The following is a 19517-nucleotide window of genomic DNA, read 5'->3' on the forward strand; positions in this document are numbered from 1 at the left end:
AAATTTGATTTCATAGAACATTACTTTATGATTCCTGGACATTCATATTTACCTTGTGACAGGGATTTTGGTCACATTGAGTTAAGGCTTCGAAATATTGATGTTTATTCTGAAGACCACTATATTGACTTAATTCGTTCATCAAGGAAGGTCAGACCATTCAAAGTAGTAAAAATGACATCATCAATGTTTTTTGATTTCACTGCTCTTCAGAAGTTAATTACAAAAAGAAAATCAACTGCTAGTTTTAAAGATGGTAAAGTATTTCTTTACTCTAAGTTGTTCAAACAAGGGTTTTCCATACAACCAACGTACCAAGATGATTTGTCGGAACAAGTTGTTTTGCAGAAAGGAAAAGTAGGAGAATATCAACGCCATTTGTTTGATTTATCTGCCGCAGTTTTGTCTCCTAAATACCAACAGCCTATAAAACTTTCAGAGGAAAAAATAAAAGACATCAAGTCACTTCTTCCATACATACCGCTTCATCATAGGAGTTTCTTTGATGAGCTGATCTCTCTCCAAGAATCACAAACTAATTTGGCAACGCTAACTGGAGAAAGTCAGGATGATGTTATGGATTTTTGCTTGAATAAATAATTTATTGTTTGGTGTTTTTTTAGTTTTTGATTTATCTTAAACAGAACAATTTTTAATTAAAAAATGTTTTTCATATCATATCCTTTGAATAAAACTTTTTTCAATATCCTGAATTATAATTTTGGTTTAGATGGGGTGATCTTATTTGCTTAACAAGCAAAACTTTTTGTAAAAAAAAAATAGTTTTTACCTAACCGCATTACAAAATTTTGATGACGTGTATATTCGCCCTTATTGAATTAAAAACACTTTTTCAACTTTAATCGCGTTTTTCTCAAAATGCCCATTTGGCGTATTCGCCGTTTGTCCACGGAGCGCCTCATATGCTAAATTTGTTTTTGTATGGTTTTTTTGGCATTAGAATGTTTGATGTTGCGTTCTTGTAAGTATATTTGATTGTTGAAGTATCTATAGCCTATTATACATTTGGCTAAGGAATCTAAGAGTTTTTGTTGATTTCGAAGTTTAGAAACACAAATATAAGATGTTTATTATATTTATTGCGTTTCTCAGGCAGAACTTTTGTTACTACAATATGGTCATTCCATATTTTGATCTGAAATCTGCACGAATCTGCAAGAAAGGCATTAATTTTATTTGGTAATCTTAGCATATAGTTTATATTTAACACCAACCAAACTTATAGGTCTATAATTTGTGAGGTCGGTAATGTCTCCTAAGGACTAAGGACTATTACTAAAGACTAAGAATTGAGCCCTAATGTAATCCTTTTACATGAAATTTATCAGTCTCTCATACTCACCGGGACGCCCACTACAGAACCTCAGAACTTCTCAAGGAACTCTATCACATGCTATTTCAGGACAATTTGAGCGTTTTGTTTTTTTTTTCTTGTACTTTTCAATTAGCTGCTTTTTAAGGAAAAATATAGAATGAAAAAAAAATGGAATATAATGGAAAAATCAGTATATATATATATATATATATATATATATATATATATATATATATATATATATATATATATATATCTGCATTTACATACAGAGGAGCAGCCTATATCAAATTGAATATAGTATGCCATCATAAGAACATAGTCTACAAGAGCAAAAAGAAAATATTAATTAGATATGGCAGCAATGAAATCAAATAATAGATTTGTTCAGTTACTTTTTAATAATAAGGACATAATTGTATCAATCACTTGTGATTTAAGATAATAAGCTTACTTTTACATCTGTGGTAGTATAATTATGTATTACCAAGAACTATCTGAAAATCTATATATATAATGAGATATTTAACAATAAAGAAAAAGCAATAATAATAATGCAATCACTGTTTAGCAAAAAAAAACATTGTCCTTGATCATGAATAAATTACGTAACGAAATAGTTTGAATGTTTGTTCAAGCGTTTTATGACAACAATGAAATCAACCAGGAGATTGAATTATTTAGAATTCCATGTTTCTGTAAACCTTGAAATGTTCGATAGGAATTAGTTCCGGAGCATCAATATACGCATAATATTGCAATCAAGAGCGCCACTTCTTATGGAGAAGAAATATATTATTCCTTTTAAAAACAGAAATGTCACGAAAATAGTGTCAGAACCATATTTTTTGCAGTGATACGACTGTTAACTTTAACCGTTCTAATGGTATTTTACTCAAGTTATAATATATCTAAAGACTTGTTTACACGAGTAGTTGTGAGGAGAGTAGAGTAGCGAGTAGAGTCGACTCTACTCGCTACTCTACCAAAAATGGCTTGATAACGTTCACACGAGGAGAGTTACAAGTATAGTACTGATACTAGTATAGTGTGGAGTGGGTGTTTGTTTAGTACAAACTGAATTAAAAAAAAAAGAAAATTGATTCAAAATTGTTTAGCTACTGTTGCAAATGCTTTTGTAACAGAGGTTGCTGAAGCTATCGATGATGAGGTAAATAAACAAAGAAAGGAGTGGATGAGAGAGTGGCTTAAAAGAAGGAATACACACGGGGCCTCAGCTTTTATCTTGATAAGAATACATTTTTTATTTCTTATTGTATTTTTCATTAACAAGTAATAAAAACCTGTAACGTACCCGAGAGCCTTCAGTTTTCTTGTTTCTTTTGCACCTTTCATAATTGCTTCCATAGGAGTGAACCATTTCACGTTTGGACCGTAAACATCGGCTGAACCTGAACCCGATTTTTTTGATTTTTGTATTTTTAAACACTCTTGATTATAAGTGCATCTTATATTCTTAATTGTTTGCTTGAGCTCGTTTACTCCAAAGCCCCTTTTTGCAATTCTTTCGACGATTTCATCCTCCGCAGCTTGCCTCATACTTTTATTTCTGTAGTGTACACTACCTAAATTCCATAAACACTGGTATTCGCCATACATCTCCACAAGCTTTAAAGTGAAAGTGAAATGAAGTTCATCTTCGGTAAACTTCATTTTCACTATTTACACAAAATACAACTCCAGCCAGAATGACAGCGTTCCTATGCACTCTCCTACCTACTCTACTCTACCAGAATTGACCGCGTTCCATGGGTAGAGTGCGCAGGCGAGTGGATATTTTGGCGGTGGTGCTGGTAGTAGAGTAGAGTTACTTTGCCACATGTTGCTAGTCACTCTACTCTACCACGTACTATGCACTCTACTTGCTACTCTACTGCGCTGAGCGTTTTTACGGGTAGAGTTACTCTACTCTACCAAGTACTTGCATCATTACTCTACCCGTGTAAACGGGTCTTTATTGAATAGTATATATCTTACTTTTAATTCTAGACTTATGATTTTAGTATCTGGAATTCCAAGCGATGCAAAAACAGCAATGAACATGGATCCAAAAACTAGCAAAAAAACATAAATATAGCTTAGACAACAGCAACGAATTTGGCAAACAATAAGGGCAAGATTAAATTTGATGATAACATCTGCATGTATCTGCAATTAATTTAAATATTTCAATATTGATTTTGTCGGAATCCGTAATTTTTTTGCTGCTGTTCTGATGTATGGGACATTTGATACTTCTTCGGTCTTCAAGAAGTCGCAGTGTTTTGTCTGTCATCCAGTATTCTTTCTTAACGATCTATTACTTTCTACAGAAGTTTTTATGGCATTTCTAAATACTTTACATATTTCTTCTGGACTGTCTTCTTCCTATAATGTTAGTTTCCTTTAATGCGACTCTAGAAACAAATAACTTACAACAGAAATGAAAACAGGTGGTCACGATACCATAAGCGCATTACAGCAGCTTATAAAAGAAATATGGACACAGAAATCCCTCTCCAATGATTGCACAAAAAAGGAGATTCTTTGAATGCTCTAACCACAGAGGAATTAAGCTTCTAAATGCAGCGTATAAAATATTTTCCACAGTACTACGGATAGTAGGAAAATACTAGGCTGGTTTCAGAGGTGGTAAATCTACAATTCATCAGAATGCAACCCTAAAACAAATTTTAGAAAATACTGGAATATGGCATAGATATTCATCACATATTTATAGACTACAAAGCAGCGTACGACTCTGTGAAGAGAAATGTTCAAAGCAATGTAAGAGCTAGGAATATTAAATCAGATGGTATATTTAACAAAATTAACTCTTGAAAAAGGTGTATGTAGAGTACGAATTAAGGGGGAACTTTTTAAACCTTTTATAACAAATAGCGGGCTGCGCCAGAGAGACCTTCTCTCCTATATATGTTCAATCTGGTTTTGGAAAAATTATTACCTATGTCACAAATCACAACCATTGGTTTAATATATAATAAATTAGTGCAAATCCTTACCTATGTTGATGATATCAATATTGTTCGGAGAACGGAAAACGCTGAACAAGAGGCATATGTAGCATTAAGAGAATCAGCTACAAAAATGGGTTTAATAATAAACCCCAGCAGAACAAACTATATGAAAATAAGCATGCAATAACAAATACTACGCCTTCTTGTTACAGAAAACGACATCATCGAAGCAGTAAAATATCTTGTATACCTTGGAGCGCCCCTTAACACTGAATATACTACCGCAGAGATAAACCGCAGAATTTGCACGGCCAACAGATGCTATTTTGGGCTCAATCTCCTTCTTAAATCCACAATTATATCGGAAAATACAAAAATAAAACCCTACAAAACAATAATACGCCCAGTCCTAATATATGGTTCTGAGACCTAGTCTTAAACAAAAAGTAACGAAAACATGTTAGGATGTTTCGAAAGAAAAGTACTAAGGCGAATCTATGGAGCAATGAATGACAATGGAGTATGGAGAAGACAATACAACTTGAACTTTATAGAATATACCAGGAACTAGATATCGTAAAACATATAAAGATAGGAAGTCTGAGGTGGATATTGCATGTAATGAGGATGGAACAAATTGACCCAGCTAGAAAAACGCTCCTTGATAGACTCATGACGAATGACCCTTGAGAGACATGATAAATATGGGAATACGTGTTTGGTTAAGGAAGGCGATGGATAGGGACGACTGGAGAAAAATTCTTGAGGAGGCTAGGACCAACTTCTTTTTCTTTTAAGTGTCATCCACAAGGAAAATAATTCCTGTAGCTGGCTGTATGGCAGTATGGTCAACTTGGCTCTTCAATACATGCGCTTAGCCACTAAAAGATGTACTCTCAATATGGATATATGGTTCATCTCACAATGTTTTAAAACTAAAAATCCTAAAGAAGGAGATTTGTAACCATTATGGAAAACTCAACTTTTTAAAAAATATAAAATATACCCATTTACAAAGATTTAACCTCTTTTTTTTTTAAGTATCATCTCCGCGACGGAGGTAGGCAATCATCGTAGCTATTCGGACTTTTGAGACAGCTGCTCTGAAAAGTTCATTTGATGTACATCCGTACCACTCTCTCAGGTTGCGCAGCCATGGCATTCTACGCCTCGCTATGCTTCTCTTTCCTTGGATCTTTCGCAGCATAATCAGTTGGAGAAAGGTGTATTTCTCTCCACGTGTAATATGCCCGAGCTATTCCAATTTACTTGTTTTAATTCTACTTAAAATTTTTATTTCTTTATTCATCCTTCTCAGAACCTCTTTGTTTGTTACGTGTTCTGTCCACGATATTTTCAGAATTCTTCTATACACCTACAGCTCGAATGATTCCAGTTTTTTCATTGATGTCGCATTTAAGGTCCAAGATTCCATTCCATAAAACAAAGAAAAAATAAAGCACCTCGTCAATCTAACTCTTAGTTCCAATTTTAAATTCCTTGTACATAGCTTTCTTCTCAATTTGTTGAAATTTGCTCTAGCCTTTTCTATTCTGATTTTGATCTCCTGAATGTAATCATTTGTGGAGTTAATCACTGTTCCCAGATATGTATATTTGTCCACTTGTTCGACGTTGGTTCCGTTTATTAGAAGATTCTCGTTATTTCTTTGAGTTTTCGATATTCTCATACATTTCGTCTTCTTGACGTTCATTGTTAGACCGTGCTCTTTTCCATACTTCGCTATTCTGGTCACCAGTTACTGAATATCTTCAATATTTTCCGCTAAGATCACAGTGTTGTCCGCATATCTAATGTTGTTAATGGGAACTCCATTTACCTTTCCTATTCCAGCTGTTTCACCCTCAAGAGCGTTTTTCAAGATCTCTTCGGAGCAGGCATTAAAAAGAATTGGCGACAATACGCATCTCTGTCTCAATCCACGTCTAATTTCAATTTCTTCCGATAGCTGTTCGTTAACACGTACTTTTGCTCGCTGTTTATAGTATAAATTTCATAGGATCCTGAGGTTGTTGTAGTCAATCTTCTTTGATTTCAGGACATTCATTAATTGTTTATGTCGTACTTTATCGAATGATTTATTATAGTCAATAAAACACGCATATATATCTTGATTGACGTCCAGGCATTTTTGTATCAGTATATTAAGTGAAAAAAGAGCTTCACGCGTTCCTAGGCCTTTGCGAAAACCAAATTGTGTATCATTAACGTCTATGTCCAGTTTCTGATATATTCGGTTATGGATGACTTTTAGTAGTAACTTTAGCACATAAGACATCAAGCTAATGGTGCAGTAGTCGCTGCATTCTCTTGCGTTTTTCTTTTTGGGGAAACAAATAAAAATCGACGTTAACCACTCTTTGGGTAATACGCCTGAACTATAAATTTGGTTCAAGAGTGTCACTAAAACATCAATGTGGACTAGAACAAACGCAGGGTTGTAAAGTCAGAATGATGATGATGAATAACAAAAATTAAGAACAAAAAGAGAAATCAAACGATTTCTACCTAGCGAAACCGAATTCAAATTTTTACCACTGTGTTTCCTAAAACTTGCGAAACAAACAGCTGGATAAATTACTCGGCAAGGGAATCTAACATTGCATTCCACATGCCGTTCATCCTGGTCAAAATTCGTAGTGAATTCAGTTTCTGGTACTCCAAACGAAGTAAGTAATAAAACATAATGACGGTACTAGATTTTTGTTTTGATACAGGCCAGCCACAACCGCTTATACGTATTTCGTCCTCTTTAGGTCTCGTCAGAACGGTATAGCCACAGCTTTGAACCAAAACAAAAATCTCTCCCTGTGGGTTTGTGGCTGCCCTGTATCAAAACAAAAATCTAATACCGTCATTATGAACAAAAATTAACTTTCTCGGAAGATCAGTACAAAAATATAAACTAGGAAGAATTAGAAATAAAGATGTGAACGAAGTAAAAAAGGACGCACAAGACAGACCTGGCAACAAGTCTTTGGACCCAAGGCTATGAATGAAAAATTAGTGAACACAAAATTATGGAAACTATGAAAAAAAAGTACATGAAAAATAATGATAAATATCAAAATAATCTCTTTGAAATATTGCACACTCATTCAATCGATCAAAATTGACAAATATATATAGTAAAGACAAATCCATCATAAACCTGGTATTTTATCATGTCGGTGTTAATCCTCGAACCTAATTGAATTGAATGCACTTGTTCTGTTGCCAAATCGTCACTGGTGTTACAAAGCCCTCTATTTTCGCTATTAGTTTCAGGGTCGGAACATATCGAGGAAAATTAATTTCATGGTTTCCTTAAACAAATTCAACAGTTTAGTTAGAATTGTGAACTATACATTAATTGGAAAATAAACAAGATGAAATTAGTTCACTTTTTTTAAGTTAACAATTTGAACGAAAAAATAAAGTGGCAAATGTCATCAAATAGTGATTGCTGATTGTACAGGGTGTATCCGATTGGTAGTGTGCGCCATATTCGAGCTTTTGGTCGTTTTCAGACCCTTGAGTCCGCGCACCTGTGTAGTTACTAACCAGTCGGATTTTTCGAACTCCTACAAGGCTACACACCCTTCCAGTCTCCTGGAAGCTTTAGTTTTAGAGTAACGTAGGTCCCAAATATCTAAGAGGCGAGTAAGTTTTGTTTCCTACTCGTCCAGTTACTCTCAAACCATCGAACGAGATGGTCGTCTGTGAGACGACCATCATAAAATATAAAATATATAAAATAAAAAGGTATCATTGAATTTATTAGAAAATGAAGATAATAAAGAATTTAAATGCGTATATAAAAAACAATAAAGAAACAGTAAATATAAATATAGGTTCCAAAAATATGAGCTATCCCAAATATGCGTATGAGCTCTGCGATTCCAGCAAGAAATTATAAATCTGAAATATAGAAGGGCACGAATAAAAATGCGATTGGATAAGATGGTGTGGATGCAGAAATACTAAAAAATGGAGTACGAATAGTCATTAACATTTTTTATGCTCTGGCGACTCAATGTAGGAAAGCAAAAATTCGCATGGTACCAACTGATACAATTTACAGCACGCGTAGTTTCCATATCGTGTCGTAAGCGCCAGTCAGATCAATAAAAGCTACTGCCGATTTGATCTTCTGTTGAAAGCCATTTTCAATAAATGTTGTTAGAGAAAGAACTTGATCACTGCAGTTTTTTCCTGGCATAAATCCAGCATGCTCTACAGGAATTTTTCCGCTGAGAGATTGCAAAAGCCTTACGTGGATTATCCTCTCAAAAATCTTCTAGCAGACTCTTAAAAGTGGGATTGGTCTGTAACTCTCTGGCAGTAAAGTGAAGTCTAATACATTAAAAAGTTCTTCGGTCTCTGCCTAATGATTGGCACTTGAAAATCGTCAGTAGTGTGCGTTTACTGAAATATGACTATGTCAGTGTTGTTTTCTGTATGAATCTTGCTGATGTATTCACTCTTCCTTAGGCTAATGTCTTCAATCTTTATTTGTCATACTCGGATTATTGTTCCGATTGTCAGTTGGTTCTGGGAAGAGCTGTTTTTTGTTTGTTGCATGATTATTTGCCACAGGAGATCTGGAAGACGGTGTGGCGGTTCCATGTTGCTGCTATAGTTTACCCAGGGTACACCACAAGGAGGCGAGACAGCTTTACACCCCAATGTTCAAGCTCAAGATCAATAAATACCATATGAGGATTTGTTTCTTTATTCCTATATTTTTCTTCCTTATATTGAAAATTGCATTTGTTGTTGATCTGTCTTGCATGCTCCTTTATGCCTCCATAGTTTTTGTAAACAAACATTAATATATTGCGTCTTCATTGATCTGGCATTTGACCCACGATCACAATTCGATTAAACAAATCTGTTAGTGAACTTGTTCCTGTTTATCGAAACACTATCTTTACTTATCAAGGCAGAAATCGTCTTATCCAATTTGTTGTAGTTTTCTTTATTTAAACTGGGTTTCTGTCAAATTTGAGACCTCTTGAAGCGATTTTTCTATCGCTTTTTGACCTGTATCCCAACTAAGTAGCTCCTAAACTCGTGCCCTTTGTATTTATCATCTATTACTACATCATTTTTTTTTGAGAAATTTTAGGTTTTGGTGGTTTCCCGTTGCCTTTCTGTAGGATAAAGACAATGTTTTAATTTAAAACTTTTAAAATACCAAAATATTAGGGAGAAGTAATGAAAGAAAATAAGTAACGTTCTCTGGTGAAGTTCTTTAAAAATCAATAGTTTTAGGTATCTCTAAGATCGGTGTTAGATATATGTAAATTGTTAAAAAAGAGCAAGTAGTATACGTAGTACAGTATGAGAAAAATGAAACCAAGCGAGTAGTGTGCTGTAAAATAAAATAATTGGTACCCTAGGCGGTACTTACTATAGGCAATGCCAAACTTCATGCTGTTTTGTCTGCATTTTTAAATTGTAAATATAACTTTTAAAATGGTTAAAGTAATTTTATTATTTATTTATTAATTTTTTTATTTTACAATTTTTTTACAATCATCGATTTGCAAAGTTATTTATTTACTTTAACATTTTTTTAAATAAAAATTAACAATATTTCCAAATTAGTTTGATATTTTGAATATGTCTGGCAAATGCAGCATCGAGATTCGTCTAATATCTTGTAGTTCCTTCATTTGTTGAATTGATCGTGCACGACAATAATTTTTCCTTCATAGAAATCAGCAGTGGTTCAGCGTATGTGGATGCAAAATTAACCTTAAAATCACCAGTTATTATCATTTAAATCATGTACAAATTATTATTCATCATCATCATATCCACTTCTGTTCACTGCTGGACATAGGTATCTCCCCTTTTTCGCCACTCTTCACGGTTCTGTGCTTCTTGTTGCCATTTGTTGGATATTCGTCTAATGACGTCCATCCAGGGTGTTGGTGGTCGTCCTCTGCTGCGTTTGTCTTCGCGTGGGCGCCAGTCGATTAGTTTTCTGGTCTATCTTGTGTCTTTCAGTCTCGCTATGTGACCTGCCCAATTCCATTTCAGCTTGGATATACGTTCGACGACATCACTGATACCTGTTCTTTTTCTTAAGTCTTGATTCCTTATTTTGTCTTTTTTTGTCACGCCAAGAATTGATCTTTCCATGCGCCTTTGTGCCACTCGCATTTTTAGTGCTGTTGTTTTTGTGAGCGTGAGAGTTTCTACTCCGTATGTCATAATAGGAAGAACGCATTGGTCGAATGTCTTCCGTTTCATAGCTATCGGGATGTTGCTCTTAAAGATGTCTCTTAGTGAACTATACGCCGCCCAAGAAAGTGTTATTCGTCGTTGAAATTCGCAGGTCTGGTTGTCATTGCCTATTCTGATTTCATGACCAAGATATATGTACTTTTCTGTCAATTCTACCACTTACTTTTGGATGATTAAATCATTTTTAGACCTATTCTTGAAGATGCGTTTTCTAATTCTTGTACCATTTGTTGGGCTTCACCCAGATCTTCGGTAATAAGTACTATGTCGTCGAGAAAACGCAGATGATTGAGCATTTCTCCATGTATTTTATTCCTCTATTTTCCCACTTTAGCATTTTAAAGGCGTATTCGAGGACCGTTATAAATAATTTAGATGAGAGAGTGTCGCCCTGTCTCACACCTCGCTTGATATGAATTTCTCTGGTAGTATCATCTAGTTTTACACGCATTGTGGCGTTTTGGTATAATGTTTGTACTAGCTTTGTGAGCCGGTAATCTATTCTACTATTGTTTAGAGCAGTTATAATGCTGTTTAATTTCACAGTGTCGAAGGCTTTGTGAAAGTCTACGAAGATAACTACCAGTGGTCTGTTATATTCTAGCTACTTTTCTATTAAGGTTTTTACTGTTTGTAGGTGATCGTTTGTTCCAAATTTTGAGCGGAAGCCAGCTTGTTCTCGGGGCTGGTAGAAATCTAACTTTTTCTCCAGTCTTGTCGTAATTATTCGGGTAAACATTTTATAGAGATGTGGTTCAATAAGCTTATTGGTCTATAGTTTTCTAGGTGCGCCTTGTCTCTTTTCTTGTGTAGTAGAATTGTACTACACGCAAATTATTATTATTATCAGTTATTAAACCTGAACCTCCTGGATTATATTACTTCTTCTTTTTCTTCTTCTTTTTATATAGACATATCTCTGTTTGTTTTTCAATGTGCCTTCAGTAAGTTGTCGTTTCATCGTTTTCGTGGTCTTCCTACTGATCGTCTTCCTATTGGGGAACCGTCTCTTGCCGTCTTTACTCCTCTATTTCTTGTCATTCGGCCTATATGACCGTTCCCTTCTACTCTTCTATTTCTTACCCAGTTCTTAATATTCTCCAGCTTACATCTCCGTCGTATATCTGTACTACTAACTAGCTCTGTCCCATAGTGTCTTACCATCTTTTTCTAAATGTTTTCATATCTGCTGTTTTTAACATCCTTTTTGTCCTCTCTGTATCAGGTCTTGTTTCTGCCGCGTATTTCATTATTGGTCTGATGACTGACCTAGATATTTAAACTCCATCATTTGTTGTATTATCTGACCTTCCAGCTCCAATTTACATCTTGCCATATTACTTATGGCAGAATTAGGACTTTGTACGCACATGCAAGTAAAATTTTACAATCATTGAAAGTACATTCTGCAGCACATAAATCACCAACTGCTGTACTTGAACTCGAAAAAAAATTAGAATAGTTACGACGATAAATACACATACATTACATTGTTTCGCGAGCAAAAGCCATGTGTTAAACCCGAAATATTGTGCAGTTTACATAATAACTAAAAGCATCTGTTGATTAGTTACCACAATAGCTTATTCATAGGAGCGATGTGCATATATATTCAATTTTAGACATATACATAAAACCTTTTAGGTAGGTAATGCGCAATAAACAGTTAGCGGAGTCCATTTGCGCCACGAGGATAGTCCATCATATAACCTGTAAACTTGTTTAATTTTACAATTACTAACACAATATTATTAAAATCGTGTAGTGTCGCTATGTCGTGGCGCTAATTACACGCTACAATTTAAAAAAAAAAAGAAAATTACATTAGTTCAAGTATTAAGTTGTAATATATCTGAATATAACTGTAATATAACTGTTTTCATATTAACAGATATTGTTGCACCACTGGTTTTATCACTCACCATTTCTAATCCGATCCATTAGTCAATAGGTTATAATTGAAGTCTGGTCCTCGTTTGGCTTAGCAACAGGACAACGAATCTTTCTAGGGGTGGCAATTCCCATAATCCGGTCCATTTAGTAAATGTCCCCGTGCTCGGTTCCGTACCGACAAGTGAATAAGGGTGCAAGTGAATTTTACTTATTCATGAATGTGGTGGCAGACGCTTTTAACCCCGTTTATTTCCAAAGTGGCTGCTATACTTACCATAATTAGAAGCCTGTTGGTGTAAGCACTGTGTAAAATATTTTTATGAGTTTGTAATTAAAGCAAACGTAAACTGTGAGTAAAAGTTTATGGTCGCGATTAAAATTTCAGGCAATGATCCCTTTTCGTAAGAAAAGCATGAACATAGAACCGGTCATTTCAAAAACATCAGGCAGAAATTGTAGTTTTGTAATCTTAATGATTTGGATATGCTCTATGATTATATATTTCGAGTTACAAATGATTTTTTTACTGACAGACCAAGTAAACTTGTTTTCACGAATGGAAAGATTGACCGCACGAGCCGTCAGGCGTTTTTTCTACAACCTTTGAATCATTTTAAGTAAGCATCTTCTGTAAATTACATCCAGTTAAGAATACATAATTAGTAAATTGGAATTTCTAGAGAATAACATTTAAAAAAAATCAACAACTAAATTATAAAAAATATTTGTTTTATTTCGTAATTTAAATAACGAAAACTCCAATGCATAAACCAGTCAAGTCACATAAAGCAAAATGTTGGAGAAGTAAAAAACATTTTTGAGATAAAACTGTGATATCCTGATAAAGTTTATACTTTCTGTCATTTGAAGATCATCTTGTTAACATTATTTTTTTAAAATAATAAGATGTAAGTTAAAAAAGAAAAAGTTATGGGGAAAAGAATTGAACTTGACTGGTTTATGCAAAACATTCATCTTTTTTTGTGGGAAACAATAAGACAAAATAGAATTTCCTATTCAAAAAATTATTTTCAAGTAATGTAATAAACATTACATTACTTGAAATTATCAATTATTATCAATTATTAAATGAAATAAACGAAAACATAGTTTCAACTAAATGTTAGTGCAGGGTTGATACATTTTTCTTTACTCATTGTCATTGAATTCTTACACCGAAGTGGCCTTATTGTCTGGTAAGATGCTCTAGTGGTAATTTCGGATTGCTTCATAAAACTGTTGATCACACTGTGGCATATAATTTGTTGCCAAAGACATGACATGCTCGAATTTGTTCTTCACTGGATATATAGGTGTTATCAAAATGATCACTGACACTTTGTGTATCAAAAGACATTATTTTTAACTTTAAAATTATTAATAAACACCGTGAATTAAAAAAAAAACAACAGCAGCTTGATGCCAACAACAACACAATGAATCATAACCTATTTGACTGCGAACTGAGAGCAGTGTGCATTAACCAGTCAAGTCCAGGACTTCACCGATTTATGCAAAGTATCAAAACGCAGGCAACACATTATACACTCTATTATTGATGTTTTTAATCCTATCGAGCTGCTTTATGCACTGGAAGGTGTAGAATTTTATACTGTGCATGAATAAACGCTTAACTCATTTTGCCCAAAAAGTGGATTTGCCCGGTTTATGCATTGGCCCCTTCAATTGCCAATTAACTAGTCCGAATGTTTTATCCAGTCACATTTGATTCTTTAATTCATGGATAAAGCTTCATTTAAAATTTTAATAGATGACCGTCAAATCCGTCTCTGCTTGATTCTCATATGATATTGAAGATGGGCCAAATGATGTTGAAAGTTAAAGGAGAAAAAATACTGCTAATATTAGGTCCTTTTACAATTCGTGAAGCACAGTTAATTTTTATATTGAGTGAATTGTTCACATGTCTGCAACAGCGGTGAATTTCCATCCTCCATGTTGCTTTACTTTAAGAATAGTCTACTCGAATCAACTAGAAGCGATGCCGAAGTACGTCGAAATTTGCGATATATCTGTATATTCGGAATATATATATAAGCATGTTTGAAAAAGTTTTACCACTACTTATTTTGGACAGTTTCCATTGCTTTATGCTAGAAAGAGATGGTTACTGATTGTGTTGATCGATCTCAGGCTAGCATATATTTGATAGAAATGTATTAAATATATTCAATTGATATTTTACAGGTTATTCCCAGTGTTAACACAACATACGAATTTATAAAAATAAAATAACTGGTTAACCAATAGCGTTAAAGAGAGAGATTACTGCACCTGTATTAAGAGAAACAGAAAATCGATATTAGCGATCAGAAAAACGACGAAGGTTGGCAACCCACGTTACTGTGAAATTAGTAAATATTTGCTTTTTTATAAATTTTCTCGACCTACCCCAAAATGTAGTTGGACCATTCCTATGGTGAACATCGAGGGTTAAGTCTGTTGCACATCAGCATTAGCGGTAAAAATTTAAGTAAGTTGGGTAAGTTAAACAATGATACAAATTCCATTACAATTTCGTTAGACCACTCCATAGATTAAATTACCACAATACTGACCGTACCTTCAGTAGCTGCTTCCAAAAGGTTGGACAAGTGGTGCATCAGCTTGCGATTGTTTTTAAACTGGGTCGATTTACCGATAAACAACGGGATATCACGCGCCGGCCATAAATAGACAGTTTTGCACTATCTCGGGTATGGCACACCATAAATATTGAGAAGAAAAACGGTATTCCACGTTGTGTTGGTTCCTGTCGTTATATTTTGTCTTTTCTATTACGTATTTTTTATTTCTTTTTGCCGATGAAGAACGCCATTTTACGTTCTGTCAGATCTCACCTTTAGAGATTTACGAAATTTTTGGCTCTGGGATTTTTAAAACGGAATATTTTTGGGGGACAGACTTAGAGTATCCGGCTCAGTTATATGATCTGACAATACCTGATGCATATATGTATTTTGGGCATGCGGAAGGAATTAGTGTTTGAGTCAGAAGTTTTGACAGCAGATATTGAAGAACTACGAGAAAAGAAAAGCTTGTATATTGTGTTTCCTTGTTTTTTTATATCATCTATCTGGTGCCCAATATCTGCTGACCCGTTCCTTTCCCTGGTACGAATCCACATTGTTCTTCGGCTGTTTCTGGCAGAGAAAGTTCTAAATGGGGAATATAGAACATATGATATGTGAATATTATATTATGTAATAATATAGCTACTGAAGTAAATGTGCTAATCAATGACAAAATTTAAAAATTTAAAGACACCTTTAAAGAGAAGAAAGAAGAAGAAGCGAATATCTTTTTTTTTACCACATATTTAATTTGAGATAATAATGATCCAACAATTTTAAATAGTTATAGAATAATATTCCGATATCCCATTAGCGCTCAGTGGCAACTTTAGTTGCCAGTGACTTTCAACACCCGTAAAATCTCTTGTGTATTGTGTGTGACCTATTTTTAAGTGGTATATAATTTTTAGCGTGTCCACATGTATTTATAACCTACAAATTTGGTTGTAAACTTGTTAGGTACTCGTTAGTATTTATTTCAATATTAGAGTTTTGCAGCAACCAAACTTAGTCCTAAAAAATGTAAGTATTTTTTAGTTAATTTATAATATTTTGTGTTCATACTCAATTCATTTTAAACCAAAGGTTTATTATATATACTGATCTAAGAAAATTAACTGTTCATTAAATTATAACATAATTATGGTACCCTAAATTCACGTGGCAACTTTAGTTGCCACTGAGCACTAGAATGATCTATTTTTTTCTTTTAGGTCTGAAGATAATACGTTTAGCGTAGATGAAATTATGAAAGCTTGTGAAGAAAATTACAGATCAAGTTTTTTTAGAAGAATCAGGTCTGTAGGAATAGTTCCTCCTATAGAATCTGCTGAAGCTGATACAGACGAAGATTCAGATTTATCAGATGACGAAACTGAAGGAAATCCAAATCATTTACCAGGTAGAATCCTCAGATCAGAAGCGATTGTTGAGTTGGATGAGGAAATTGTTGAGAATCATTCAAACATTACAGTAAATATCTGTTTGGATGAGAAAAATATTGATTTGTCACAGCCAGGTACTTCAAAACCTATTAGAAATAAAAAGCGAAAAGTAATTTCATCTTCAAACAGTGTTTGGTCTCAAAATAAAGAAAACAGTTGGAATTTACCTGCCGTTACTATACCCTCTGGACCATCGACTATGGAATTTTTGAAAAACTCAGTAAATTCTCCACTTCAAGCTTTCAAATGCTTTTTTACTGATACTCTAATTGAACATATCATTACACAAACTAATTTTTATGCCGGACAAAAGGGAGTGCATAGTTTAAATGTAAGTTATGATGAAATTTCTGTCTTCTTGGGAATAATCTTATTATCTGGTTACCACCAACTGCCGAGTAAGCGGATGTATTGGCAAAATGAACCTGACTGCAAGGTAGCTATAGTTGCAGAAGCAATGCGAAGACGTCGATTTGAGGATATATTACGGTATCTCCATCTAAATGATAACTCGCAGATAAACACTGACAGGTTTTACAAGGTCCGCCCTCTGTTTGATTATCTAAATAATTCATTCAAGCAAGTACCAGTTGGAAATTCAGTTGGTATAGATGAGAGCATAGTCCCGTATTATGGACGTCATCCTACAAAACAATTTATACGGGGCAAACCTATTCGTTTTGGGTTTAAATTGTGGGTTTTGCAAGCCCTAATGGATTTGTGTCTCATGCTGAACCATACTGCGGTGCACATACAAAGCTTTCTGATACGGGACTCGGACAAGGAGGAAATGTAGTACTAGGACTTGCTGAATATGCCAACGTTCCTAGCGGGACTAAATTATATTTTGACAATTTATTCACTTCTGTGTCCTTACTTAAAGAACTGTCTAAACGAGACTTGGGGGGAACTGGAACATTGCGAGAAAATAGAATAGCAAAGTGGATGAATTTACCTCCGAAAGAATCTTTCAAGAAATGTGATAGAGGGAACACACATTCCACATCTAATGGAAAGCTAACAGCCATTAGATGGAATGACAATGCTGTTGTAACAGTATTATCAAACTGCCACACAGAAGTGCCGTTTAAAAATGTTCAGCGGTTTAGTAAACGTGAAAAAAAGAAGATGATGATTAAAATGCCTGATGCCATTTCCCACTATAATTCTAATATGGGAGGTGTTGACCTAAATGATCAGTTCACTGCTCAATATAGATGCAAAATTCGCAATAAAAAATGGTGGTGGCCACTCTATGCTTGGTCTGTGGATGAATGTTGTGTTCAAGGTTGGCTTCTATATAGGCTTCTAAATCACGAATTACCATACTTTCAATTTAGAAGACAAGTAGTATTACAGCTTCTTACAAAATATGGTTGTTCTCCAACTAAACCCGGGCCGCATACATTGTTTTTCACTTCCGCTGTTTTGGAAGATCTAAGAACGGACAAGAAAAATCACATTATCGCGAAAGGAGACTCAAAGTACCGCAGATGTAAAATGTGTCAAAGAAGAACAACATACCTACTTGTGTAATAAATGTAATGTACCCCTACATGTGACTTGCTTTGAAACTTTCCATAAATAATTTCCATAATATGTATCTCTAGTTTTGTTAAATCACGATTAGTTTTTAATACATTTCTATTACATAGAAAATTTTTGGTTATTACCAAACCGTAAGCGCTCAGTGGCAACTAAAGTTGCCACTCATTTTGACAACCTTTTGACAGACCTTGATTTTTTTATGTATTTTTTAGTAAATATGTAACACTATTTGTAATAAAATCTATAAAAAAATTTACAACTTTCAAACTTTTTTAGTTCTGAGCACTAATGGGTTAAAATGCTTAATGAATGTATTTTAAAATTTAACACATGTACAAGAGTTTAACACAATCATAAAAGTTTAACACAGCAGTCATGGCCGAGCGGTTAAGGCGTCTGACTAGAAATCAGATTCCCTCTGGGAGCGTAGGTTCGAATCCTACTGACTGCGATAAATTTTATTGTTTAATAATATAATTTAACAGTGTTGTTCAAATTATCTGTAAATAAAATAAAATAAATTTATAATCTGACGAGATAAATAAAGTAATTATAGCTTCTAAATAATATTTCAAATTAAAATGACGTTTTATTTCATTTAAGCATCAATCAGCTAGTCACAGAATGATTAACATTAGTTAGGTATATCACAACATAAAAGACTGATAAATATTATAAACTTAAATCTCAAAAATCCAGCAAAAATGGAAACGAACACAATATACAGTATATGTGATGATAAAAAAGAAAAAATTTTGTGGATGTCTGACAGAAAAGCCAATTATTAAGTCGGTATACCATGAACAACGTCGAAGAAATCCAGATATTAATATCAATAGATGATATCGCAGCATTCTGTTTGAATAACAATTTTAGCTCGTACGTTTCTACGAAAAAACAATTTGTGGTACCATACTAGAGCCTTTCAACGTTATAATCAAGATCAATATTTTTAAATAAATAAAAAGTTCGCAGTCAGTAGGATTCGAACCTACGCTCCCAGAGGGAATCTGATTTCTAGTCAGACGCCTTAACCGCTCGGCCATGACTGCTTCGATGAAAACAATTAGGTCGTCATGAGCGCGGTGCTTCAATTCAATCATCAAATTAATATGTATGGATGCATGTATGGATGACTTATTTATGTCAAGAATTAATGGGTTCTTAAAGTAAAGACGACTTGATAAACAGAAATTTCTGATTTCTGGATCGAACACAGCAGGTAGACGTAAGAATATGCGTTTATATTCATTGCTGTTACTCTCCAGATAGTTTAAATTGGAGGTTCACAGGGAGAAGTATGAACGTATGAACGTGTGAACGTTCATTTGAAATTATCTTAATGATAGAGTCGTCCTATTTTGTAGCGCTACTCAAGAAGACAAGTCTGTCATGGCGCTTAGATCGCTATTAGACTAACACATAGTGCTGGCACAGTATAGACAACAACTGTTATGTTGTTGTT

At 34.2% G+C, this 19517-nt stretch overlaps 1 protein-coding gene and 2 non-coding genes across 3 annotated transcripts in view; 1 reads left to right on the top strand and 2 right to left on the bottom strand.

Annotated features, from left to right (window-relative positions):
* Lim3 (Lim3 homeobox protein) overlaps nucleotides 1-19517 on the bottom strand; it is a 213845-nt gene that overhangs the window by 51470 nt on the left and 142858 nt on the right. The window lies entirely within an intron of this gene.
* TRNAS-AGA (transfer RNA serine (anticodon AGA)) lies at nucleotides 18422-18503 on the top strand. Its single transcript has one exon. It is a non-coding gene; the product is annotated as a tRNA-Ser (tRNA).
* On the bottom strand, nucleotides 19023-19104 carry TRNAS-AGA (transfer RNA serine (anticodon AGA)). The gene has a single exon. It is a non-coding gene; the product is annotated as a tRNA-Ser (tRNA).

This window comes from Diabrotica undecimpunctata, chromosome 1, assembly GCF_040954645.1.
Source record: "Diabrotica undecimpunctata isolate CICGRU chromosome 1, icDiaUnde3, whole genome shotgun sequence".
Lineage (NCBI taxonomy): Eukaryota > Metazoa > Arthropoda > Insecta > Coleoptera > Chrysomelidae > Diabrotica > Diabrotica undecimpunctata.